At 48.1% G+C, this 25,926-nt stretch overlaps 1 protein-coding gene across 23 annotated transcripts in view; it reads left to right on the top strand.

The window, feature by feature from the left end:
- The window catches only part of TENM4 (teneurin transmembrane protein 4), a 2,118,216-nt gene that overhangs the window by 1,509,197 nt on the left and 583,093 nt on the right, over positions 1 to 25,926 (top strand). For all 23 annotated transcript variants that reach the window (XM_051821885.2, XM_051821866.2, XM_051821785.2 and 20 more), the window contains one exon: positions 7,135 to 7,190. The gene's annotated coding sequence lies outside the window, so the exon portion shown is untranslated. The remainder of the gene's footprint in view (positions 1 to 7,134; positions 7,191 to 25,926) is intronic.

The raw sequence follows: 25,926 nt of genomic DNA, 5'->3' as shown, positions 1-25,926 counted from the left end.
GGGACCTCCTGAGCTCGGGCAGCCAAGGCTTCCAGGGAGGAGACACTGGCTTGTGCCCTCGCCAGGTCTGGCTTTGCTAAGGCACTGGAGCTCTACCCTTCCAGGACCTGACCCACATCCATGCTGTAGGGAGGTGGGAGAAGCCTCAGCCTTCATAGTCAGTGGGACATGGAAGGTCCAGCCCACGAGGTACTTGGGGCTGACTGTGACAGTCCCGCCATCCACCCACACCTCTAACCCTGTTGGCCCAACACACAGCTCTGAGCTTCTTCCTCAGTGTCCCGGTCAGCTCCGTGATTCCTACTTGGAATTCTGTGAGCTTGGCTGGCTCCCTGGTACCCTGCCAGCACCAGCGTCCTGTGTGCATTGGCCAGCCACCCATCCCAGTAATTATTAATAACTAAAAATGGGGGTAAAGCATTACATCATTGTAGTGATGATTAATAATCTGGTGGTTTAGCGCAGTGGCTTCTGGAGCCAGACTGCTAGAGTTAAGAATCTTGGCTCTGCCATCTATCGTGGGACTCTAGGCTACTTGGCTAGCCTCTCACTGCCCCAGTTTCTGTCAGTACAATGAGGAGAATAATGGTCTCCTCCTTGCAGAATTGTTTATGAGGGTTCCATGAATGAATATTTGAGGAGTGGCGAGGACACCGAGTAGCACACAGTCAGTGCCATGGGGTTGACTAAGATGATCCTAGTAGTCATTATAATGATATTTGCCAGCACTTGTTGGGCCTTTGCTAGGTGACAGGTGCAACAGTACTGAAGCACCCCAGGGAGTGGGTGCCTTCACCATCCCCCCATTTTGGATGAAAGCACAGAGTCTGGGGGAGGTTGACTACTCCACCCAAGGTGGGAGGTGACAGCTAGCGTCGAGCCCACACCCTTTGAGTCTTGATGCAGCTGCTTCTTACTAACTAAAGATGTACTGAACTCGCAGGCATCCCTGTCTCTCTTCCCTGGATGTCCAGGTGTAAAAGGGCTTTCTGCATGATGGGATGTTCCACCAAAAAGAATCTCAAGGCAGCAGCTGGAGCAGTAGCTGGGGATGAGGCTGCAGACAGAAGCAGGACCCAGACTATTTACAGCCTCTTGCTGTTGTCTGCCCAACTGAAACTCTATCTCCTCCCAGGCAGGAAGTTTGTTCTTCCCCTCGGGCTCCTTGGCATAGGGGTGAGGGCCCCCAGGGAACCCTGACCTGCCCACCTCCTTTCACTCTCTGCACAAGCGTGACCAGCGTGGCAGCTGCTTGGGGTGGCCCAGATGAGCTTCTCACATGTAGCCGGTCATTTTGTCCAAAGCGGTACTCTGGGATCAGCTTGAGAAGAGGCTAAATGAAGCCCAGGGGATGTGGAATCAACACCCTGGCCTGCTCTCTGATTTACATCCCAGAAACCCTGTAGCCAAGATGGGAGTACAGTTTCACTACATGCAGTGCACGGAGTACTGATTGGAGGACAAGGGAGACTTAGGGGGCAGGGCTGAATTGCAGCTAGAGGACAGCTGAACCATGCTGATCTACAGTCCACTTTTTCTGTCTTAATTCAGGAAGAGGAAATAGGCATAAATATAGGTATCGATCAATAGTAGGGAAATCCATCAAGTCAATAATGGCAGTGGTGCAAATTATGGACACAGGAGAAGGCAGTGAATTAGATATAATTACCATAGGATTTGACTTGGAGTTAAGTCCATTTGAGTGACATTCATTGAATGTGGGTGAAACACATGGTAGAGAGGCTGTGGGGGCTACCAAAAGGCGTAAGCCAGGGATTTGCCTTGAGACGCTTCTGTTCTGTTGTCCTGTGGTGGCCAAAGCCAAGGCTTTGAACTTGGTGCATATAAAGAAGGGTGACAGTCTGGCACGATGCAGCTTAATCCAGAGCCTGAGCCTTGCTAGACAGGCCTGGTTTGTCACCACATCTGCTTCTGTGTGAAGACCCACATTCGTTTGTTAGGAAAACCTAGAGTTGATTGCTTGGACCTTGGATTAGATATTTTTTTAAATATTTTTGCCTTAATACAGTATGTCTGCAAGTATTTGTTGAGTGACTAATATGTGCCAGGTCCCACGCTGTGTTCTGAGTAGATAGAGGTGGACAAGGGAAACCAGCTTCTGTCCCCCTGGAGCTTGTCATCTCAAAGGCAGTAAACCAAGCGGGCCAGAGGTGCTTCATTGCAGTCGAGAGCTGTGCCACAAAGCAAGCTCCAGTACACAGTCAGAGCAGTGCACGTCATCTGGGGGCTCAGGGCTTCTCTGGGAGTTGGTGCTTAAGCTGAGAGACCTGAAGGATGAGTTTGGATTAGCCAGAAGAAAGAGGAGCACAAGCAACCTTCAAGGTGGAGGGAATAGCAGCCAGAGCCCTGAGTAGCGAGGAAGGAGGGCCCATCTGAGAACCAGACTGGAAGCCAGTGTGGCTCAAGGATGGAGACTGAGGGGGAGGCGAATGGGTCTTCATTTCCAAGCAGTAGAGCCCTGGGTTCCAGAAGCAGCCTTGCAAGGTTCGAGGACACATGAAGGGCCTTGGATTTTATCTTCAGTAGAACAGGAAATGGTCAAGAAGATTTTCAGCAGGAGAGGTGATCTAATTTTCATTTATTTCCTAAAAACTCCCTGAGGCTTCTGTTGTTGGAGAATAGGAGGAGAAGTTATTTGGGGACCTGCTAGGAGGCTATGACGAGAAGTCTAGGTGAGAGATGATGTGGAGCTGGAGAGGGTGAAGAAGGAGCAGATTTCAGGGGCATGCAGGAGGCAGGACTGATAGGCCTGGGTGATTGATGGCCATGGGTGACGTGCAGAGACCCCTCAGGACAGGAGCCCCGGTTTCTGATGGGATTAACTGCTGGATGGCAGTGTCCTTTACAAAAGAAGCAAGCTAAAAAATAAAGGGAAAGACAATGGCAGATTCTTGCACACCAATAAGAAGCAGACTAATGCTCTACCTAGATATAGGTAAAGGACCATGAACATGCAGTTCCCAGAAGTGCAGTGTCCAAGAAACATGGGAAAAGGTATGTGGCTGTCACTCAAGAGATGCAGATGAAATAACTAGACACCATGTACCTATCACACTGGCAAAGATAAGAAGGCATGCTAATGCCTAGTACTGGTAAGACTGAGAAGAGCAGGCGTACTTATCCTCACGTAGTGTGGTGGATGTTAAAAGTTATATGGTCTAGTGAGGAAGTTAGAATGCTTTTTAAATGTTAAATAACAAAGTCTAAGTACATAATCAAGCGGTAATGCAAGCCATGTGGATAAAAATGTTGGAGTATTTACACTAGTGAAAAGTGTGGAATAACTCGTGTGTCCATCAGGAGGGCAGTAATTACATACCTATATGACCAAGTAAAAGCGTGCTTTGCTATTTTACTTAGTTCAAAACAGATTAAGGTTAGTGCTTATGGGATGATCCTGTTTTGTTAGGTTTCTAAATGTGTGTCATATGGATGTCTATGCGTTGGTATCCATACACAAAGGTTTGCAGAGAAACATCTTCTGTATTGCTAGCTGTAGGTATGATTGCTTTATTATGTACAAAGGGACTTCCGAAAGTTTGTTGAAGAATGGAATTTAAATCTGGTTCATTTTGGTGCGCAACACTTTTGAGGTCCATACAGTGTGCATTTTCTATGACCTTCTAGAAGACCTGCTCAAGACTTGATTTAAACTTTTTGCACCAAATAAACTCACCTTTTAATTTTATTTTCCACAAACTCTTCGAAGTATCTGCATATTTTGTGTATTTGAGTACATAGAAAACATGACACTACAAAAGGGAAAACAGGGGCTGGCATTGTGGCACAGAGGGTTAAACCACCACTTGGGAGACCTGCATCCTATATCAGAGTGCCTGGCTCAAGTACCAGCTACTCTGCAATTCTTTTTTAAGGTTTTATTTATGTATTTCAGAAGTAGAATTACAGTCATAGAGAGGGAGAGACAGAGAGAGAGGTCTTCCATCTGCTGGTTCACTTCCTGAATGGCTGCAATGGCTGGAGCTGGGCTGATCCAAAGCCTGGAGCTGGGAGCTTCTTTCAGATCTCCCATGAGGGTACAAGAGCCTAAGTACTTGGACCATCTTCTACTGCTTTCCCAGGCCATAGCAGAGAGATGGATCAGAAGTGGAGCATCTGGGACACGAACCAGCGCCCACATGGGATGCCAGCATTGCAGGCAAAGGCTTAGCCTACTAAGGCAAAGCACTGACCTCTACTCTGCCCTTCTAATCCAACTTCTTGCTGATGTGCCTGGGAAACAGCAGATCGTGGCCCAAGTACTTGGGTACCTGCCACCCCCATGGGAGACAGCTGGAATTCCTGGCTTCTGCTGCAACCCGTCCTGGACCTGGATGTTGTGGGCATTTAGGGAGTGATTGAACCAGTGGGTGGAAGATTTATCTGCCTCTGTCTCTCCCTCTCTCTCTGCCTCTTGCTCTCTTTGTGTCACTTCTGCCTTTCAAATAAGAACATGTTTTTCTTTAGAAAAATATTTATTTATTTATTTATTTGGCAGACTAATAGAGAGATGGAGAGACAGAGAAAGAGAGATCTTCCATCCCTTGGTTTACTTCCCAAATGACCAAATGGCCTCAACAAGGCTGGTCCAATCCAAAGCCAGGAGCTTCTTCCAGGATTCCCACGTGGGTGCAGGGGCCCAAGGACTTGAGCATCTTCTGTTACTTTCCCAGGCAGATTAGCAGGGAGCTTGTTAAGAAGTGGAGCATCCAGGACTCGAAGTGGCACCCATATGGGACGCTGACATTGCAGGTGGCAGCTTAACCCACTGTACCACAACACCAGTCCCCAAACAAATAAATCTTTAAAACTAAAAGTAAAAAAAATAGAAAACAATATGTCATTGCAACATAACGCAATCTGTAATTGCCGTAAGGGCGCAAGGGGAGGGACTTTCTGAGCTTGGAGGGGAAAGGCTTCATGGAGAAGGTGTCCTTGGGTTGGCAATGAATAATTAGGGTCCTCTTTGTTTTCCTGTCTCTGCACAGCTCTGTGGCCCATATGCAGTGCAGAACTGGGGGATCTACAGAAAGAATGCCTAAGTCAGTTCTCCAGGCCTTTCGGCCTGTTTGCTCTCAGGTCATACAAAATTCATGCCAATTAATTCCAAACCAATGACATAAAATTGAAGCTTAGCACTCTAGAAAGATTACACGATGGCTTCGATCAGCCTCCGAAACAGTCGCTTTGCCGCTTCCTCCTCTTCCCTGGACTTGGGTGGGATTTGTCCTCCTTTGCAGTGGCAGTAGCTCTCTGGGTATTGTGTTATCTGCCCTTTCTGTCTCCTTGGCTGCAATCTTAGATCTTTGAATGAAGAATCACTTCCAGTTCACATGTTTCCAAACTGGGTTTTGGGAATTAGGCAGCTTCTTACCCGAGTGCTGTTGTGGGGAACGTAAATCGGTACGGGTGTGATCTGGTCACTATGGAGTAGCTGGTGACCCGTACAGCAGAGCAGGGTGACCCTGCCTTGATTTGGAATTGCAGATTTGGTGTGTGGGGAGGAGAGCCGAGCACTGGGTGGGAGGTGGGCCAGTGGGGGCCCAAGTCCCAGGGCCTTCGGATCCTCGCTGTGTGGCCTCTGGCTACTGCAGCATTAGGTGTTTTTATTGCTGCAGCTCAGCAGAGAGGCAGATTTAGGTGTAGACAGGAACCGACACTGGGCTTCCCAAAGGATCATAGGTGCATTCCGGGGAGTTAGGGCGGTGCACAGAGGGGCATGTTCAGTTTCAACATTTATTTTACTGAGTATCAGAAACATATGCATGAGCAGTACTGGAGCCTGTGACTTCCGGGCTATTGCTACACAGAGTGGCCATGATTACACATTAAGTTGCTGGTAGTCCTTTTGCCTTTAGAGAATCCTTCATGGTTGCAAGAAGGAGCAGAAATAAACAGCTGTAGGAACTGAAGAAAATCCCTTAAAAAGGAAGTTAAAAAACAAAAAAACAACAACCATGAGCTGACTAGGAAGAATCAATGCCAGTGGAGGTGACCCCCAGATGTGCAGGAATCGTGAGCCGGGGCCAGCACCGCGGCTGCAGGCCTTGGGCAGCTGCTGAGCCTCACCAAGCTGCAGTCTTCCCACTGGGAAATCTCCCGTGGGGATTTGGATGCGCCAGAGCATGTGCACAGATACTGTTGGCTCAGTAGCTGTCACGTAGTAGGGACTCATAGATGAGTTTCCTGGCCTTGGCCTTGGCCTTGTCTTTTTAAGTTGAAAGGTTTGTCTGTGAATGGTTAGTCCAATGGAAGTGAGAAATCCCAGCCATGGAGAAGACCTGTACAAGGCCCCCTGATGTGATGTTCTCATCCCGCGGGCTCTGGTGTAGACTCTGCCTGCCAGGGACCAGACCCCAGGCCTCCGTGACAGAGGGATGAGGATGAAAACTAAGACTCAAGGGCACCGGTTACCGAACGCTGGGGGCAGGAGGGGCGGTCCTGCTTGGCCTGGTTCTGTTCTGGGTAGGGTGTCCCGGAGGCCTGGCTCTGAAAAATGGTAGACCCATTGTACAGAAGGAAAAAACAAGTGGGGGAGTTTCTCCCAAATGCTGAAAGTGAGTGTGTCGAGCACTTTGCCTTGCTCCATTTCTCCTAGTGTTCTCAATGCCCTTTCTATTTTGATGTCTGTGGAAAGTTAGGAGTTAAATGAAAAATGGTCTGAAGGCTAAACTCTCTGTGTTGAGACTCTGGCACTCATGGACCCCCTGCTTGAATCCTAAATAATTATCACGTGTGATTTATTTATTTTCTTAAATGCCATGGAATCTCCCAAAATTTGTGGAAAATGGAATTAAAAGATAAATTGATTTGGGTGAAACAAAAATATGAAGCCCATGCATTTTTTTTTAGTAATTCTCATTTTCCATGCACTTTTTTGGAAATCTCTCATATGCTTAGCTTTCAAAATATTTTGCACCAAAATAAGTGTATCTTTTGATTCCATTTTCTGTGAGCTTTTTGAAGTGCCCTCATGCTTCCCTGACCATTGGCAGTGTTCCTAGTACCATTGGCTCATGAGTAGCCAGCAAACAATCTGATATGTCAATCCAGTGATGTTTTTCCATGCAGAGGTCTCAAAGGATTAACTGTGATTGTCTTCTTGTTTTGCAGATGGAAAAGCTGAGAATCAGAGCGGGCTAGTGATCTCCAGGACACGCGGTCAGTAGGTAAGGGATGATGTGGACGGCAAGCCTGAAATAGGAGATGGGCCGGTCTCCGCGACCTAACCCCTGCTGCACTCCTTGGTCCCAGTCTTGTGACTTTTCTTCTTTGTGCATTTTGAGCCAGGAAATAAGAGGAGCTTCTCTGGGGCATTGGGGTGTCCTTTGCAGCTGAGGTTTCTGTGTGTGCCCACCATGGAGTTGGAGTGTTCAGCCAGAGAGTTTATGAGGTCCTCCTGGCTGTTGCCTGGCCCCCCTACTGAGGCTTCCCCAGGCTGGCAGTGCTCGTCAAAACCTGCCTCACTCCCTGTCCCTTCAAGAGACCCAACCATTTGCTGCCTCTGGAATGGAGAGTGCTGGAGCATGAGTCACGGGCCCTGGGCTGGAGTCCCCCTGGCACCTGCTCCAGGACCTGAGTCGCTCATTTTCTCATGCCTTCTTTCAAACTGTTTTCCCCCAGCCGATGAGGTGCCAGCCTCTGTGTCAGGTGTGGGGATATCGAGAGAAAATGCCAAGGAGCTCCCAGCTCAATGTTCTAGCGTCTCTGTTTCCTCCTTACGGGCTCCCCCCTGAACATTTCTAAGCTGTACTTTGGAGGTTGCTGTCTGGAGTATGCTCTGTGAGGAGTAAAACCATGGCTCAGAGTTGGCCCAGGCTATTGACATATGGAAGGGTCAGAACTGGCCTTTGAACTCCAGATTTGCTCACTCTAAAGCATGGGTTTCTAATGAGGCCAACTGTTGCGTTGTTGCCGGTGTGGTGCTGGGGAGTGGGGCGCTGTGCGGGAGCTCTCCCTGGGCCAGGGATGCTTCTCTGCTCTCTCCTGCATCTGGCTGGGGGTTGCACTAGGTAGCGCCTTCTCTACCTAGAGTGAAGGCAGTCATGGGCGCTGGGAGAGCTGATGGCGGGAGGGAAACCTGCCCTGTGCTGGGGCTGCCTCCTACCCAGGGCTGGGAGGTAGCCAATCAAGAGAGAAGGCACTATGCGCTGAGGATGGATCCCCTCTTCTTATGCAATGAGCCTGCTGAAGCTGCCCCGCTTTGCCACCAAATTTCACCATATTTAACAATCCCTGGCTCTAAAGCAAATGAGGTAGCTTCAGCTTTTGTGAAGTTACCTGGCCTCAGGCAAGGCACTGAGAAGGACCTGGATTACAAGTGGTGCTCTTTGTTTACCTGGTGACAATTCCTTGGGCTTCTGAAGCTCAGGAGTTCCTACAAAGTCTGGAATTTCAAAGGGCATGCCAGTAGCCTGCGGGGGAGTAGATGTGCCTGAGCAGTGTCAGGTGTGTGGGGATTGTGTGGAAGGTGGGTGCGCATGCGTGGGGCAAGGGGTTCTTGGGGAGTGTGTGTGTTGCGCACATGTGTGTTTAATCCCTAAGAGAGCCTTCTTGGGAAAAAGAAACACTTAGGGGTGTAATGTTTCAACAACCCCAGCAGTGGGCTTTGAACCAGCATCACTGAACAATGTGGGCACAAAGGGAGGCCAGCCATTCTTTCATCCTGGCTCTGATCACGCAGCCCTTCCCCGGGGTCAGATACAGATGCCTGCTCTTTAGATTGATCTCTCCAAAGCCCTTCGCCCCCTTCCTGCCCTCCACAGCCCCCGCTCCCGCCCCAGCGCTTGTCTGATGCCTCTCGCTTGGACAGGGCTGGTGGAGGGGCTGGGGGGCTGACAGCTGCGGCTCTGCCTAGAAATGGAGTGCCCCGTCCAGGCAGGAAACTTGAAGATCTTTTTTGAGGGCATGCTCTGAGCTCAGAGATCCAGGGTACCCTCTGCAGGTAGGGTTTCCCCTTGGGTGACCTGGGAGGAGGGGCAGCTGCGGTGAGAGGCAGGTCTTGCTGTGGACTGCAGGGCTCTGCCAGGGCTCCCGAGGAGAGCTAGTTTCCCAGAGCGATTATCTTTCCTGAGCTGGCGGCCAGGTGCTCTGAGACAGGAAGCCAAGTAGGCTTAGCAACAGACTTATCAGGCCGCACTACAAGAATGTTCGCTCGTGTCAACAGGTCTGGCTTTGTGCAGTTTCGTTTCTCTCTGTGCGTCGGCTCAGTTCCAGGGGCTGCTGTGTTGTGATGTGCATGGCTCCTTGGCAGAGGGAATGTGGATCCCGAAGTGCGCAGCTCTGCTTGCATCATCTGTGTCCATCCCCACAGTGGGCTGCGTGGGGCCAGTGTGCGGGAGAGAGGCAGCCCGTGTCTCATTCTGCAGGCTGCGATTGTCCACCGCGGGGCTTGTGCCTTGCAGAATAGAACAACCCTGTGTTTGAGCCCTGGCTTGGCCTCTCCACAGCCAACCCATTCAACGTGTCTGTGCAGCTTGCTATAACCTGTGTTGAAAGTATATCCTGCCCGAAGTCGAGAGTGAACTGAAGCTAACATCAGCTATCACTGCACCTGCCAAGCCAGGTGCCCCACAGGGCTGCAGCTGCCCAGAGAAAGAAGCATCTTTCTCTAGTCCATACCAAAGCAATAAAGGGGCTGGTGGTGGCCCTCTCCCGTTCAGCCTTGGTTTCTCCATCTTTTAGGTAATAGGTTGTATGGGGGGATGGGTGATCATCCTCAAGGTATCCTTGACGGTAACAGGCTGATAAGTTGTAGCTGTATTAGGAGTTGTCACAGTAGCAATAGTAGCAATGATGTCAGTCACGCTCGTGTCTTGTTTCCCTACTACTTTCTGTTTCTCTAACGTCTTTTGTATTTGGTTCTCTTGCCAATCCTGCATTAAAGACAGGGCCCATGTTGTGGTGTAGCAGGTGCCTGTGATGCCAGCATCCCATATGGGTGCCGGTTCGAGTCCCGCCTCCTCTACTTCTGATCCAAGTCCCTGCTAATACACCTGGGAAAAACAGTGGAAGGTGGTCCAAGTGCTTGGGCCCCTGCGCCCATGTGGGAGACCTGGAAGACACTCCTGACTCCTGGCTTCAGCCTGACCTAGCTCCAGTTGTTGCAGCCATTGGCAGAGTGAATCAGCTGATGGAGGAGCTCCCTCTCACACACACTCTCTCTCTCTCTCTCTCCCTCTCCTACCTCCTCCCCTCCCTTTTTCTCTGTAGCTCTGACTTTAAAAATAAATAAATAAATAAATAAATAAATATTTTGTAAAAAGTCAGGGTTGGGATTATTCTTGAGTTTAGACAGAATAGGAAATGGGGACAAAGAGAGATGTGAGGGGGCTTACCTATTGTCAGTCCCTGAAGACCTGACCGTGAGCAAGGGCAGCCACCCTTGCCATGGTGTAGTTAGGGGATGCAAGACTGGGTGTTCCTGGGGCATCCCAACACATCGTTACTTATCCCTGAAGCAGGAGCCTTTCTCTGCCTTCATTCCCCATCCTTGTCAGCTCCTTGGTCCTGGAGGGCCTGCCCTATTTGGAACATTCTGGCTGGTTCTTGCCAGCAGCTCCATTGGAGAGACCAGTTCTAGTGTTTGCGGCAGAAGTCATTGGCTCAGAGCTGGCTCCGTGCCAGATATGCCACTGGCCATCAGCACTGCCATACACCTCAAGTGACCTTGTGGCCTGCATCTTCAGAGCACCCCAGGAAGACTGTCCAGGTGTAGGGAAGGAGAGCAATCCAGCACCAGCCTTCCAAACATCCTTAGTCACTGCTTCAAGTACTTATTCAACCCATCTGGCCAATAGCATTTTTTAAGCACCTACTGTGCACAAGGTACTCTAGTGACAACTTATGCAAAGATTATTCTTTTTTATTTTTAAATATTATTTATATGAAAGGTAGAAACACAGAGAAGGAGAGGGAGTGGAAAAGAGGGAGAGAGAGAGATAGACAGACAGACAGACAAAGAAATCTTCCATCCACTGATTTACTTCCCAAAAGGCCACAATGGCCAGGGCTGGACCAGGTTGAAGCCAGGAGCCAGGAGCTTCTTTCAGGTCTCCCAGGTGAGTGCAGGGGCCCAAGCAGTTGGGGCATCCTCTGCTGTTTTCCCAGGTCCATTAGCAGGGAGCTGGATCAGAAGTGGAGCAGCTGGGATCCAATCCTGTGCCCATTTGGGATTGCAAGCACTGCAAGTGGGGCTTAACTTGCTACGCCACAACACCACTCATGATATTATTTCTAACTTTTGTAATTTCAAGAAAAGTAATTAACATGCCTCAACTTACATAATTATTTAGTGATACTACTAAGGTTTGAACCCAGGCATTTGGACTACAAAGGTTGTGCAACGGACTTAGATAAAGCCTGTAGCACAAGATGACTAGCAACCAAAAAGGTGGGGTGGTGGGGGGCTATCACTTACCAGTAATCACTTGGGGCAGATGTTCAGCCCAGCAGTTAAGAGTGCCTGGGTTCAAGTCCTGGCCCTGCTTCCAAATGATGGCTCATTGCTTGGGTTTCTGCTATCCACATACTCCCAGCTTTGGCCTGGTCTGGCCCAAGCTGTTGCAGGCACTTGGAGAGTGAACCAGTAGATGGAAGATCTCTGTCTGTCTCTTAAGTTAAAATTAAATAACTAAATATTTGAAATATGCCCATTTTTGTAAAAAGTAATCGATAAAGCACTTGTCATCCTGCATCCTGTGGTTCTTCTGTGGTCCTCTCCCATTCCACTGAGTTTCTTGGGGTAGAAACATGGCCCCTAGCAGGATACCAGGTTGAGAGCAATTGATCAATAAATATTTGAATGATTAACAATATTAAGAATGGCTCAATCAATGACTATGTGCTAGATATAGTACTAACTCCCTTATAAGTTTTATTTTGTTGAATTCTTTTTTTAAAGACTTATTTATTTATTTATTTGAGAGGCAAAGTTGCAGACAGAGAGAGGGAGAGACAGAGAGAGAAGTCTTCCACCTGCTGGTTTACTTTCCAGATGACCACAATGGCTGTAGCTGGGTCAATCCAAAGCCAGGAGCCAGGAGCTTCTGGGTCTCCTATGTGGGTGCAGGGGCCCAAGCCCTTGGGCCGTCTTCCACTGTTTTCTCACATATATAAGCAGGGAGCTGGATTGGAAGAGGGGCAGCTGGGACTTGAACTGGTGCCAGTATGGGATGCTGGTGCCACAGGTGGAGATTTAACCTACCATACAACACGCCCCTATTTTGTTGAATTCTTAAAACATCCCTAAGGTAGAAACTATGACTCTAACCATCTCACTTTAGAAAAAAGGATGTCCTGAGTTTTGAGTAACTCTCCCAGGTTGCACAGCTGGTGAGTTGGCAGAGCTGGGCAGGGGACCCCAGCTGACTGATAAGAGAACGTGGTGCTCCTGTCTCAATGTACTGGCCTCCTCCAGATGTTCCTGCAAACCTCCCAGCCACAGCAGAGGTTCATGGCTCCTTCCATAGGCAGTTAGTCAACTCCAGCGCCTGCTAATCCAGGGCTATGTGTGGCCTCCATCTAAAGGGATGAAGCTGGTGTAGGCTGGGAGGCCATAGTCAGGTAGGAAAATGGTGGGAAGAGCTCCTAAGAGAATCAACAAGAAAAGTGTGTCTTTCTTGCCTGGGGAATATCTGATTTGCAATACGCAGCTAGGGGCAAGGTCCGCACCAAGAGGCACAATCTTGAGTTCCTGGGAGAACACTGGGGAAACGATTCAGTGGCTTTTTCTGGGAGTCTTTCTTGGGCTGGAGCAGTGAGTGACAGCAGCCTCACTAGTGGGTGAGGCTGACGTAGAGAGAAGCCAAGTCCTGGAGCTTTGCTCTCCAGGGACAGCCTTTCCTTCTAGAACCTTCCCCAAAGACCACATGGACCAATGATGATGTGTCATCATGTGGAGCTTCATGTTATGCAAGCCAAAGAAATGGTGCTCCAGCATCATTGCCACAAGGTAATTGAGCCCTGGTGACTTTGTCCAGAGAGTGGCAGGAGCTTTGAGTGACAGTTAAGCAGCATGGAGGTAGATTTGAGCTGGAAAAGTGAGCTGAGCTGGGGACTGTTGAGGCAGGACTCGAATTCTGCATTTCATTTTTCTTTTAAGGATGTATTTATTCATTTGAAAGTCAGAGTTACAGAGAAAGAGGGAGAGACAGAGAGAGATCTTCCACCTGCTGGTTCATTCCTTGGAAGGCAGGAATAGCCAGGCTGGGCAAGGCCAAAGCCAGGAAACAGGAGCTTCCTCCAGGTCTCCTACATAGGTGGCAGGGGCCCAAGCACTTGGGCCATCCTCTGCTATTTTCCCAGGCACATTAGCAGGGAGCTGGATCAGAAGTGGAGCAGCCAGGACTCGAACCAGCACCCACATGGGATGGTGACATTGCAGGCGGCAGCTTAACCGCTGCCTCACAGCACCAACCCCTAGGATTCTTGAAGCCTCTGAGCCCTGCTGGGGCCCAGGCTCCCTTTGCATGAATCCAGGCTGTGTTCTGAGGAGGAGCGACCATGCCATCATCTATAAATGCTAGAAGGGGAGCCAGTGCTTTGGGAGCCCACACATGAACTCTCCTTGGCAAAGGGAAAGGCAATCAGCGTGACAGCAGGGTGACAGCAGAGCCCTCGTGGGTGTCCCTTTGGGTGGAAGCAGGGCTTTGCCCTTGTAGAGACTGGCCCTACACAAAGGGAGTGACAGTGCTGGACCTTGAAGGCATTTACTCTCTCCCTGAAGCGAAAGGTTTTAAACCACGCTCTGCAGAGCGTGTACTGTGCGTCCTCTCTTGGACTTCCCCAGGAGAAGGGTGGACAGCCCCCTGTGGACTGGGCCCCACCTTGTGGCGCCTCTGTCCCTGTCTGCCTACTGGGTTTCCTTGTTGCCAAGGCACATGTTCCGCTCAGGGGGAGTTGCACGTCCGCATCATCGTATGCAGCTGGTATCCGTTCTCACCAGCAGTGTGTCTGTTCAGAGTGGTCTCTGCCGGGGCTGTATCAGATTTTAGGTATTTGGAATTTCACTCCTGCTTGCCAGCTGGCCTGTGTTCTGAGTCGGAGGCGCTGCCCCATGTCAGCCACATCTAAGACAGGCACTCTGGGGACCAACCTTCCAGCCACAGCTGCTGTCTTTGAGAAGCACTTGCTGTGCCTCCCTGTCCATCCTCGGGCTACAGCGTCACCCATCCACTTGTCCAAGAGGGACCTGGACCGTTTATCACCACCACCAAAGCAAGGCGCCTGGTTTTGTTCAAGTGGCAGATCTGGAAGCTAGAATTTATCCGTTCAGTCCTAGCCCTTAGCATGTCTCTTTAGCGGGCACTTGGGACTCGGATGGACCAGGGTTTACACGCGGGCTCTGCTCCTCATGAAGCCATTGCATCTTGGGTAGGTGGCACACACTCTCGGCCTCAGTTTCCTTGACTATAAATTGGGAAGTGTGAGTGGAGTGGAAACTAATATTTATCATAGGCCTAGCAGAGTTGTGAGCATTTACCTGGCAATTCCTGTTGAGGTTGGTAACGTTCTCGCTGCATCTTCCAGGTGAAGGAGTTGAGGCACGGGATGATTAAGTGGCTTTGCCAAGTTCTCACAGCTAATTGGCAGAGCAAGGGCTCAGATGCAGATGGTGTGGCGATCGAGCCCACAGTACAAACCCCTGCATTGCTCCGCTTGTATCTTGTGTCTGGGTAAGGACTGAATCAGTCCCGGGGAAGGCTTCAGGGGCTGAAGCTAAGTATGAATTCTTTCCTCTTGTTTTGTCCAGCAGAAATTAAAAAAAAAATGTAAATCCATTCACATAGTAGCTACTATGTACTCTGTATTTATTGGTTTAAATGTCATAGTTTTCCCCTTTTAGAATTGTTTCAATTGTACACATGAAGGTACAACAGAAGAAGCAGAATCCTACATAGTGAGAGCCCATCAGTAGGATGGTACATGACACCAGGTGGCCACTTGTCATGGGTGGCGTGGGGTTGTTAGATCATCTCCTGTATTCCACGTGCTCTGCAGCACTTGGGGTAGGATGTAACTACCACCAAGACCCCAGGGTCTGGTCACAGTACCAAGAGGGATGGGAGGGCATCACTTGAGCTAAGTCCAGTGTCTTGGGGTTCTCTAAAGACCGACCATACGCTGGCCCCGGGAGAGCAGCAGAGGCCAGCTGAGGCTGGGATTTGCATGATTGGCAGTCCAGAAACCCAGATTCTAGTCTGGGTTCTGCAGTGGGTGTGCTGTGAGATTTGAGAAATTATGTAACGTGTTTGTGCTTTTTGTTCTAAAGAAATGATAATGACTTCAAAGGGCTGCTGTGTCTTTGAAATGATAGATGCAGATCAAGTGTAAGTGTCATGCCATTGAGAGTCCTTAGCATGTACTGTCCCTCCTCCTGATGACCCTTTTTGTCTACAGTGATCCCCAATAGTGGGCTGTGGGTGCATGCTGTCTCTTGTAGGATTACAGACTGTGGGAGAGAGCTAGTGATAGTGAGAGGAACAGAACTAACCCATCACTTACATATTAGAGCATCTCCAAGCCCAAAGCAGAAATTGACACCCAACATAGGCACATGGAAGGGAGAATGGATCACTTATGATCGAGATTCTCTCCTGCCAGGGGAAAAAAAGGAAACCGATAGATTGCACATTGCTCTCATTGGCTAACACCGAATCTTATCGAGGAGTGAGTCAACACAGATGGTGAGCTCTCAGCAAGGCCTAGAGAGGCACAGCTTGTGCAGGAGTGGCAGCTGCATGATGTATCTCCCAGGAGCAGACTCTGGGACCGAGATTGGCATGCAGACAGTTTACTGGGTCATGCCCTTAGGATCAACAACTGTGAGGGAGTAAGGGAAGCAGGATGGGATGGAGGGAGGAGTGGAGCTGCAACACAGTCACATCGAGAGTGACAACTGATCCCGCTGGGAGTTCTGGAGCTGGAATGGCCCTCCAGTAGCCACGTCAAGTCAAGAGGAGTTGGCCACACTGCAGTGACAGCTATGGGCTGCCCCTTGCTGACATTCCCACAGAGGGACTCAACTGAGAGCTGTCCACAGCCGTAACCACGGTCCCTGAGGCTGGAAGAAGAGTGCTCGCTGCCAAAGTGGGTGTGTGGCTGGCATGCCCCCATGTCCCCACGTCCCCGTGGCACGCGGGCTGCCTTTCCACCCTTCCATCCCACTGCTGGCAACACCAGGTGAAGGGAATCCCTTGACCACTGCTTTCAGATGAGGTCTCAGGAGTTTTCCAAATACAATGTTCCAGATAAACGTGATCAGTCAGCAGAAAATCACTGCTAAGAAGGAGCCCAAATGCTGCTTTTGCCCTCCGCATCTGTGGAAGGCATTTGTTGGTGGTGTAAGAAGTCTTCAGCGTCACGATTGCTCTTTCAGGATCAAGCAGTTGGCAGACCTTAGACAATTTCTCTGATGCATCAAATGGAAAATGTGATTTTCTTATATGTTTCCTTATTATGTCCACTGACCACATTCTGTTGTGTCTAACTTGCTTTCCTCTTGCCTACTAAATGCAGCTTCCTTTTGAGTTACCTCTTCTCCCTGTCTCTCTTTTTATCACCACACACTCTCTCGTCTTCTCAGCCATTCTGGTTTCCACTGTCAGCCCACCGGAATAGATATGCTTCCTCCCCCACCGCTTCCTGTCTCCCATCACCAGCCACTCCTACCAACCCAATTAGCCCTGGGAGCCCATATAAAGGTAAGATGGGGGGACTTCAAAAAGTTCATGGAAAAAATGGAATTAAAGATAAATTTACGAGGCCAGGATTGTGGCGCAGCCATCTGAGCTGCTGCCTGCAGTGCCAGCAGCCCATGTCAGAGTGCTGGTTTGAGTGCCGGCCGGCTGCTCCTCTTCAGATCCAACTACCATGCAATGTGCCTGGGAAAGTAACTGATGCCGGGGCGAGTACTTGGGCCCCTGCCACCCACATAGAAAACCCGGGTGGATCTTCAGCTCCTGACTTGGGCTTGACTATGGTGGTGGCCATTTGGGGAATGAACCTGTGAATGAAAAATATTCTCTCTCTCTCTCTCTCTCTCTCTCTTTCTCTCTCTCTCTCTCTCTCTCTCTCTCTCTGTTTCCCCTCTTCAAATAAATAAGTCTTTAAAAAGACTTTTTTTGAAAAAATAAATTTATTTTAGTGCAAAATCTTTTTGAAATCCTTGCAAACAAGGTATCTTCACAAAGGGGTAAAACCACACATGGATTTCAAAACCAACTTCTTTTAATTCCATTTTTCCATCTGCTGCTTGAAGTCCCCTTGTCCATTGTTTGAGCAGATGGAGGAAGTGAAGTTTAGAGAGGTGAACGTGAGACACCTTATAGGAGGCTGAGCTGGGGTTTCTCTCCGTCTGCTGGCTCTTGAAGTCTGTGTTCTTTCTTCTGAATGCTGCCATACTGGCTGAGGTGACCCCAGGTTCTCCCTCCTGTGTCTTACTGAGAATCCTGCAAACTTCAGCTGTGGCTCGCACAGGTCGTGATGAATCAGTGCAGAGTGATGGGCGCTACCCCCACCCCACAGGGTGAGCAGTAGTGCCTTCTGCTTTCCCTGAACAGGGTGACTGCAGAGTGCTGGGCACAGCCTGGCCCTCGTGTCTGCCAGCTGTCTGCTTCATTTAGTCCTGGAGGAGCTCCAGTGGTGAGGAGCCTGTGAGATTACAAACTCACTGTCACGGCCAGTGGTTGGGGCTGATCTTGAAGCCAAGTTATGGACTGGCTGTGGCTGTTGATAAATGAGACTGTGGTCATTCCAGCTGGCCAGCTGCTGGAAGGCTGGCAGTCTCACTGGGGGCCCACCTGGGTCTCTGTGACAAATGCCTGTGCTCAGCTCTGTCATCTTCCCCCTTCGTGGAAGACGTATTTGTCTGAGAGAGGTCTTTTGCTTTGAGCTGTGGGCTGGTTCCATCAAGACCAGAGATCAATTAGGCCATTGTCAAAGAAGATCAATTGAGGCCCCTTTTTCTGGGCTATATATTAAGCTAAGCTGTTGAGGATGCAAATAGAAAACCAGTGTCCACCCCTCCTGCCGTGAGATTTGCATTGCTTTTTTTTTTTTTTTTGGGTTGTTTAAACAGCACATATGGGCCCCACAGCTCCCTATTGCTGTGTGACTGTTAAGTTCTTCCAGTCAGCTTGTAGATTCTGCCCTCTGCCCTTGAGACCGTGACCTCTTTGCTGAGAAAAGAAGTTAGAATACTCATGGTGAGGGCAACGGGAGGCTGATTGGAGTCCTCGCTCTTTTCTCTGCTACAGATTCTCTGTGTGACCTTGGATAGGTCACCTGACCTCTGTGATTCTCTGCATTGGCTCAGTGTTAGTGCAGACATTGTATGGCCTCAAGTACCCTTTGTTGGGGAAGCAGTAGGGTAATGTGGGTGCTGTATAGATGAGGCCAGGTTTTCCTTCCCTACCACTGACTGACTTATAGAGCACCTATGTTATACCATCATGTTGCCAATATATGGTATGACCACTGGAGACATTGAGGAGCTGGTGGTTTTAGACTACTTATAAACAAAGCCACCGTCTGATTTTAGGTTATGTCATCACCCCTGAATGAAACTCCACACTCAGACAGGGATGTGGGAGACCTACAGGACATGAATATGTCCTCAAGAAATGCAGTCTTTAGTCTTGGTTGGGTGACCTAGGGCTGAATGGGCCCTGGGATCTCCATCTGGCTTCCCAAGGGGAGGAGATTACATCCTTGGTATCTCCCAGCAGGCGTGGCTTGAAGACGGCACCTGCTCATTTCTGGTCCTTCACCTTCCCACCATCTTCCTTCCTCATGGGCATGGCCAAGAGTGCTCCAAAGAGGAGGCAGCTATGGCAAAGCAGAAGGGGTCTGGCCCATGCGCTGGATTGCTGAAGCCAGCACGCTCTCTCAAGTTCTCCAAGACTTTCTCTTTTCCTTTATAAAGTTAGGTCATGCACTTTCCTTGCTGGCATTCTCTGAGAACGGCACATGATGACACACATACTAGCATGCAGTAGGATAAACACAACCAATGTAAGGAGTTGCGGGTGTGGTTTCTGCTTCCCTGCTGTGCATTTTCATTTCTTGCACTGGCCGCCTCCCCGGTGCTCCCAACACTAAGGCTGGGTTGCATTTGGTCTGTGCAGATACTTACCCAACAAGCTCTGTGTGTCACCCTTCCTGATGACCCTGTTGTAGTTACCGAGGTGTCTGCCTTCCTCTCTGAACTCCAGTATGTTCAACAAGGTCTAGTCTTACATCCCCGGGACTAACAGATGCCCCATAATTGTTTGAATAAATACATGGAGATGAAAGAACTTGAGCCCTCTGGGAACTTGCTACCTTCTTCTGTGGATCTGTAAAGCAGACACAGTCCTCGTGGTCACTTGAGAAGGTCAAGGTCAGTGTTATTTCTGCTTCTGAAAAAAGGAAATTGAGGCCCAAAGAAGGGAGGCACCTGCCCCCGAGTTTTAAGGCTCATCTTCCCTACTGGGCTCTCATTCTCTCTTTTCTTTCCACATCGTTATCCCACAAAGCAGTTTTAAGACAACAGCAATAGGAAAAAGAATGAAAACCACCTTCTGTCTCACCACTTCCAGCAACTCAGCTGTTTCCATTTTCTCCACATTCCCTATAGTGTTTTTCATGCATCTGTTTTTTTTTTATAACAGCATTATTGAAATATAATTCACATGCTATAAAATTCACTCTTTTAAAGTATGCAGTTCAGGTCTTGTAGCATATTCACAAGCCTTACCGCTATCTAATTTTGGAACATTTCATCACCCCCAAAAGAAACCCCACACTCATTAGTAGTCACTCCCTTCCCTGCGTCCCCCAGCCCCTGGCAACCACTAATCCACTTTCTCTCTCTGTGGACATTTCCGAGCATTTTATATAAATAGAATCATCCAAGATGTTGCCTTTGTGTCTGGCTCCTTTCATTTAGTGTAATGTCTTTAAGCTTCTTTTGTCTTTATAGCATGAATCAGGATTTTACTCGTGATACACACATAGATGCACACGGACACATACACACCCCCCGCATTTTGTGATTGCATTTATTAGTGGGTGGCATTTGGGCTGGTTCCACTCTTTGATTATTATTAATGATACTGAGTTGAACATTCATATACAAAATTTTTGTGTAGACTCATGTTTTCAGTTCTTTTGAAAATAAACCTAGGAATGACATTGCTAGGCTAGGCAGTAACTGATTCACATGTTCTGGAACTGCCAATCTAGTTTCAGTGTTAATTGTACCATTTTATATTCCCACCAGCACTCTATAAGGTTTCTAAATTTGTCACATTTTTTCCCAGCACTTTTAGACACCCTTGGAGCTTTGGTTTGGCTTTCCCTAATGGCTGCATCTTCACATGTACTTATTGGCAGTTAGTAAACTTTCTTTGGAGAGATGCCTCTTCTTTTCCCATATCTTAGTTGGATGTTCTGACTTTCTATTATTAAGTTATGGCAGTCTTCATATATGAGTATTCTGCCAACATTTCACTTACCTGATAGAGAACTGGCAAACTTGTATCCCATTTTGTGAGTTACCTTTTCATTTTTTGATATGCAGAAGTTTGTGGTTTTGAAGATGTCTACTTATCTATTTTTTTTCTCCTGTCACTTGTGCTTTTGGTGACACAGCTACAAAACCATTGCTTACTCCAAAGTCATGAAGATGTATTCTTGTGTCTTCTGAGTGTTTTTTCATTTTACTTCTTGCATTTATGTCTATAATCCATTTTTGGTTCATCTTTGTATTCTGTGTGAGGTTTTGGTCTAATCTCATTTCTTCTGGCATATGGAGATCCAGTTACCCTAACCTCATTTATTGAAAAGATCTTCTTTTTTACCATTGAATTGTCTTGGTGCTACTGTCAAAAACCAACTGTAAATTTTATGCTATTGATCAGTATATCTTTACTAATTCTAGTACCACACTGTACTGATTACTGTAGCTTCATAAAAAATGTTTTTGTTATTTAAGATTCTTTAATATCCTTCTGTGATGTTTTATGATACCTAGTATATGTCTTGCACTCTTTTATTATAATTATTCTTAACTATTTTATTTTTATGATGCTATTATAAATATAATTGCTTTTTAATTGCATTTTTGGAAGGTTCTTGGCTGGCCTGTAAGTGTACAGTTGATCTTTGTATATTGATCTGCAACCTTGCGAAACTTGTTTATTAGTCATAATTGTATCTTGTGGATTCTTCTATATGTGAGGTTACTTGGAACAGTTTGTGGAGAATGGATGTAAAGGGTAAGTTTATTTTCATGCAGAACAATTTACATCCATGTGTGGTGTTTTGGTACTATGTATTATTTCTTTTTTCTTTTTCTTTCTTTTTTTTTTTTTTTTTTTTTTTTTTGGCAGGCAGAGTGGACAGTGAGAGAGAGAGACAGAGAGAAAGGTCTTCCTTTTGCTGTTGGTTCACTGCGCGCTGTGGCCGGCGCACCGCGCTGATCCGAAGGCAGGAGCCAGGTACTTCTCCTGGTCTCCCATGGGGTGCAGGGCCCAAGTACTTGGGCCATCCTCCACTGCACTCCCTGGCCACAGCAGAGAGCTGGCCTGGAATAGGGGCAACCGGGACAGAATCTGGCGCCCCGACCGGGACTAGAACCCTGTGTGCTGGCGCCGCAAGGCGGAGGATTAGCCTAGTGAGCCACAGTGCCAGTGGTACTATGTACTATTTCCATGAACTTTTTGAAGCCTCCTCATGTATGCTGTCAGTAGTCTATGAATAGAGAGAGTTTTATTTCTTCCTTTCTCCCGATGAATGTCTTTATTTCTTTTCCTTGACTGCTTTCCCTTAGAATCTCAAGTATGATGTATTTTTTAAAGATTTATTTATTTATTTTGGAAGTTAGAGAGAAGGAGAGTCCAAGAGAGATCTTCCATCTGCTGATTCACTCCCCAAATGGCCGCAACAGCTGGAGCTGAGCTGATCCAAAGCCAGGAGCTTCATCTGGGTCTCCCAAATAGGTGCAGGGTCCCAAACACTTGGGTCATCTTCGGCTACTTTTCCTAGGCCATTAGTAGGGAGTTGGATTGGAGGTGGAGCAGCTGGAACACAAACCAGTGCCCGTATGGGATGCTGGAGTTGCAGGTGGCAGTTTAACCCACTATGCCACAATGCCAGCCTCTCCAGGATGAGATTTTTAACTTAATATTTGTGTGTTGTTTTCGAGATGGTATTTGTTTAATTTACATTATAGTCAAAGACTTAATGCTCCACTATAAATAAAGAGTTCAACAAATTAAAGCAAAAATAAAAACACAAAAACAAAAACATGGTTTGGCAGGAATCAGGGCAAGGGCTATGAACAATGTCAAATGAGATGTTACTGAGTAGGAGTGATGAGAACAGAGACCTTGCTTTGTTTCTGGTTTAAGATGTTAGCTTCAGTCTTTCACCATTAAGCACAGCGTTATCTCGTAAATTTTTCATACAGGCCCTTTATCAAGTTGGTCTTTATTCTTCTGATCATGGTGTGTTGAGTATATTTTGTTTTGAAATAGTGTTGGATGTTGTCAAATTCTTGTTCTGTGTCTATTAATATAACCAGGTGGTTTCTGTCATTTATTGCTCTAATGTGGTATATTATCATTCTCTATTGTTAAACCAACCTTGCATTCTTTGATAAGTCCCTCTTGGTCATGCTGTGTGAGGCTTCTTATATGTTGTTGGAGTCAATTCAAATGTATTTCATTGAGAATTTTTGTGTCTATATTTATGAGGGTTATTGGCCTGCAATTTTCTTCTCTTGTGATATCTTAGTCTGGTTTTGGTATCAGAATAATGTTGGCCTCATGGGATGAGTTGGGAAGGGTTCCCTCCTCTTCTACTTCTTGCAACAGTATTTCATAAATTTGTGTTCATCTTGCCCTTTTTTTGAAAACCTTAAAAATGCCATCATGAGATCAAAACTCATGTCAGCTCATGATTGTGCCTTTTTGTGTGTTTGCATCAGAAAATATCCGTGACCACTATGAGCTTGACATTGGATTGAAGTCTGAAAGTTTACCCGTGGGCCAGGCAGTTATTTCCTTCCATTTTGCCAGGCTAGGCTCTCAATCCCGGGGACTAGGATGGACAGAACAATTACAGTTCTCACCCTTTTTATAGTTTTTACTATTTTAGCACAAATGCCTGGATGGATACTCATTTGAAGCAAAAACTCTTTGCTCCGAAACGGATGACAGATTGGCCTCTCGACCACATGCTGAACAAGACCAATGCTTACCCCCATTATCTCCCCTGGAATCCATCCTTGTCCTCTTAGCAAATCAAAATATCCATAAGTATTAATAGCTCCGCAGCCAGGAGGTTAACCAAAGAGTCTTGTGTTTGTTTTCGTTGCTTCTTAACATGGAAAAACGAGGAAGGAATATTCCTGGCTGAAATTACTTGGAGCACAAAGCACCCTTGCCCCTGAAACGCCATAGTCTCACTACAGTAAGATAACGCTGTCAGTGCCTGGACACTGCTGATGGAGAGAGGCTTGGACTGTGGCCGCTCACTCACTCCCTCGCTTTGTTCCTTCTTTCAGCTGTTCCGTAGGCCACATGCACTGCTGGCAGGCTTGCTCATACAGAATGGAGTCAGTCTGGTCGCTGCCCCATAGGAATTCCCAGTCTGGGTGGGGATGTTGCACTCGGGGTAAACAGTTGCCACCCAGCCTGATCATATCTAACATGGGCACAGAGGGCAGCCTTGGAGCTGTGCAGGCAGAGAGAGATCAGGGATAGACAATGTCAGAGGAAATGTGGACTACACGGAATCTTTGCTGAGAGGGCCTTGGGGACAGAGCCATGCAGACTGCAGAACCAGGAGTCCAGTGACAGCAGCGGGTATCTGTTTATTCAGAGACATCCACACGGACTCAAAGGAGCAGCACTGAAAGGCGATGTGGAGGGACCGCAGGAAGCAGACTGAAAGGGCCCCTGTGCTCTGTGTTGTGTGAAGGAGTCTGAACTTTATTCTGGGATGTTAAAGGCCCTACCCCAAGGACCTTGTCTTCCCTTCCATGATCCTACAAGGGCCATCCCAGCTCAGCAGGTCAGACTCAAAAATCCTGAATTCTGATCTTGACCACTGTTTCCAAGCTGGGACCAATAACTCTGAACCTCACTTTTCTCATTGATAAAATGGGAACATTGATGCCTGCTTCCCAGGGTTGGTGTGACAATAAATGAGTGATTCTCTAACAATGTTCATAACTTGGTATGCCAGCTGGACTGAAGGTATTCCCCAGTCTGTCCTGAAAGTGATACCACTGATGTTGGGAGCTACAGAGACCTGGGTTCAAATCCCAGTTCATCCACTGGCTGTTTGATGCTGTTTAAGACATTTAACTTGGGGCCAGCGCTATGGCTCACTTGGTTAATCCTCTGCCTGTGGCACCCAGCATCCTATATGGGCACCGGGTTCTAGTCCCAGTTGCTCCTCTTCCAGTCCAGCTCTCTGCTGTGGCTCAGGAGGGCAGTGGAAGATGGCCCAAGTGCTTGGGCCCCTGCACTCGCATGGGAGACCAGGAGGAAGCACCTGGCTCCTGGCTTCGGATCTGCATAGCTCTGGCCATAGCGGACATTTGGGGGGTGAACCAATGGAAGGAAGGCCTTTCTCTCTGTCTCTCTCTCTCTCACTGTCTACAACTCTGTCAAATAAAATTTTTTTAAAAAAGACATTTAACTCAGGACAGGCATTTGGCATAACAGGTGAACAAGCCTCTTAGGATACTCATATCCCATCTTGGAGTCTCCGTTGCACTCTTGATTCCAGTTTCCTGCTAATGTACGCTCTGGGAAGCAGCAGGTGATGGCTCAAAGAGTGGGGTCCCTGCCACCCAGTGAAGAGGGGGAGACCTGGATTAACTTCCTGGCTCCTGACTTTAGCCTTGCCCAATTCTAGTTTTTGTGAGCATTCGGGGAGTGAACCAACAAATGGGAGCTCCCCACTCTGTGTGTGTGAGTGAAATAAATACATCCATCTCTGAGTCTCCACTTTGTCCTCTGATCTCAGAAATGATCACAATCCTTCCCATTTGGGGTTGCTGGGCTGGGGGGTGGAATAAGTATGGTGCCCCCTGTGCCATCTGCAAGCAGGGAAGGTGCTGAGGAACGGCCTTTGAACCTGGATATGAACCAGGAAGCACTGCCTTCCTGCTGCCCTCATCTCCACGAGCAGAGCCCAGTGCCAAGTTCAATGTGTCAAGGCTGCCAAATGTTTCTGCAGTTGAATTTCTTTCTAATTTTCAACCCTTGACTCGTTCCAGCTTTCTGTCCAGTAGCAAAGAGAATCAACTGTGACCTTTCCAAAATCTAAATCAATCAATAAAGGCAAAAGGTTTTCAATCATCTCATTTTAGATACTTATTTTGCTGAGTGGGTCGAGAAGCATTAATCCATTCGGGGCTTCCCCAGGGGAGCAGGCAGTGCCCATGGCTCGCGTTTCCACTAACCCAACCCGGCTGCCCCAGATTTCTCCCGCCAAGAGGTAACACGGTGTCTTGTGCAGCTGGGACTTAGAAAGCTGCACCTGGGAGAGATGTGACCTTAATGATGTTTCATACTCAGGGGCCCCCTGAGAAGAGAGCTTTGGGAAGGTAAAATGGGACAGGAGGCTGCGGGAGCCATAGGCCAGGTCAGGGATGTGGAGAGGCAGGTATCACACCTTTGCTGGTGTCCTGGGGTGGGCGGGTGGGCATGACCACTGCAGCCCTAGGAGCAGGTGTATTTAGTACGGTCTGTGCCCCAGTCTGCTTCCTGTGCGTGCTGCCCTCTGCCTCCTCTGTTTCCACCCACATAGGAGGGGCAAGCGAAGGGACACAGAGCCCAGAGCCAGGCCCTGCTGCTGTGGCACTTGCCTGGCAGGGTCTCCCAATAGCACCACTTACTGATGGCC

Source organism: Oryctolagus cuniculus, chromosome 1 (assembly GCF_964237555.1).
Source record: "Oryctolagus cuniculus chromosome 1, mOryCun1.1, whole genome shotgun sequence".
NCBI lineage: Eukaryota > Metazoa > Chordata > Mammalia > Lagomorpha > Leporidae > Oryctolagus > Oryctolagus cuniculus.
This window is presented reverse-complemented; position numbering and strand designations above follow the sequence as displayed.